Consider the following 2,232-nt stretch of genomic DNA (forward strand, 5'->3'; position numbering starts at 1 on the left):
TGAATCACATCCTGGATTTTTTGGGACGCAATTCGTATATACCTTTTTTACGGGACGCAACTCGTGATTTTAGCCCTAGTGTGGGTCAAAGAGGGAAAACAAATAGTGCGCTGACATCTCAACCGGCAACCGATCTGTTTATTCTATCCCATGAGTAAAGGTTGTAAATTTATATCAACAGCTGATACCGGTATAGTTTCAGCCAAAAGTTGAATGGCCTTTGCAATTCCAGACCCTTACCTACGTATTAGACATTGTTAACCTATAACTATATAACCTTCACACTTCTTCTTCCCCCTTCTCACACAACTATACATGTGTATTATACCATATACTATACTTTAGTACTATATACCCTCTTCTCACACCTCCATAAGATCGGTATTCTGTCTATCCAGCTCTTCTTCAATCTTCTCACCCTCTATTCACCTCTAAATTTACTTCTTTTTTCACTCTCACTATACCCTTATCATACAGTGACCGAACTACCTCAATCTAATCTCTCTTGTTTTCACTACAATATAGGTATACAACTCCACAACACTACACTATACTTTTAATTAATTAATTTTCTATTCTATCTTCCTTTCATCATTTGTCCCTTACACAGTTACACACCCAACTTAACATTCTCATATCTGCTACACAAACTCCGCTAACCTAACCTAACTCTTAAATTTATTTTTTGTCTTTTCCTTTCATACGCCAATCATACTGAAATCATGTTGATCTCTTTCCTTATCTTCGCCATATCATACACTTCCTATTCACACAGTCTCTAGTTACCTACAAGTAATCTTACTTGATAATCGGTGAAAATATTAAATATCATTGACCGAATTATCTACTCAAAAGAATTACATACCTACCAAAAAATATCATACGTACCTATACTTGACCAATTTTCTAATTTTTATCACGACTTTATTGATAGCCGGAATAGTGTTATACACTTATACAGTTATACCAGTATAGTTACAATACAAATAATTGAAAAGTTGTGAGCAATTTATTCCCTGATCAGTTAACAATAATAAAAAGGAACATACTGAAAAATAAGAAAATGCATACCTCGTGTACGAATCAAAATCTGCTATAAAACTTCGAAACACTACAATTTTCACACATTTCAGTCTGCTCATGATATATTATTCCCAGTTGACAAATCTTCACAGACGAATATCATTTCTGAAATAATACTCAGCCTGCAGTAAAATGTTCAACAATATTCTTATAACCTAAATTTCTACAAAATTTGTCATGTCATAATCTCGACAATTTGCAAAATATTTTGAAGTCAGATACCTACTCATACAAAAATTTCTCTGTTTACCTATAATATGAAAAAGTAATAAAAGTTGCCTCATAAGTAGTTATGATAGCAGTTGAGAAACAATAAAGATCCATAGACAAGATTTTTTTAGAAGTACCTAATTAAAGTTAAATTTATAACAAAATTACTTTATTAGTTAAAAATTTATAAAATGTTCAACTTTTATTCCCAAGAATTGAAAATTTAAACAAGAATTCTCATAAATAGTTCATTAACTGTAACCAAAAAATCTAAATAATCTATTAAAAACACAGTTAATTTTTTACAGACATTATAAGTTAAAATTTGGACGAAATTACTTAATAAATCAAGAATAATGATTTTTGTTATTTTTGTTGTAATTTAAAAATAATAGGTATTCGTGGATTTATGAAACATCTAGAGTAAGTATATTATTATAATTTATATACACAATGACACTTTCAAATTTAATGTTTTGTGCAAAAATGACTTTAACCTACTGCTGTAGTGCTGTACTAATGCCTAATAGTAAAATAAATTACTTTAATCAATAGGTATTATTTATTACTGTCTTTGCTCAGAATCGTTTTTCGTTTGTATTTTAATAATTTATGCATGGATTTATTCCTATTACTAATACTAATAATTATAATAGGTGTGTTTATTTTATTTCATTAATTTATTAATTTTAGGGACATAATAGGTAACGCATTCATGTATGTATTACATTATATATATATATATCTCATCAAAAACACTCCGTGTAAAAACATCGCTAAGTAAAAATAAGCACTTAAATTACAAAAGTTGTGATATCAAAAATTGACTAAGTAATTTCATAAATTCATTAATATAAAAGTATTTATAACTGTTTGTATTTATTGTACCTTGTGAATTTATTTAGTGCAAATAATTTTACTTAGCTTGGCGCAGTTACT

This window comes from Acyrthosiphon pisum, chromosome A1 (genome assembly GCF_005508785.2).
Source record: "Acyrthosiphon pisum isolate AL4f chromosome A1, pea_aphid_22Mar2018_4r6ur, whole genome shotgun sequence".
In the NCBI taxonomy this organism is placed as follows: domain Eukaryota; kingdom Metazoa; phylum Arthropoda; class Insecta; order Hemiptera; family Aphididae; genus Acyrthosiphon; species Acyrthosiphon pisum.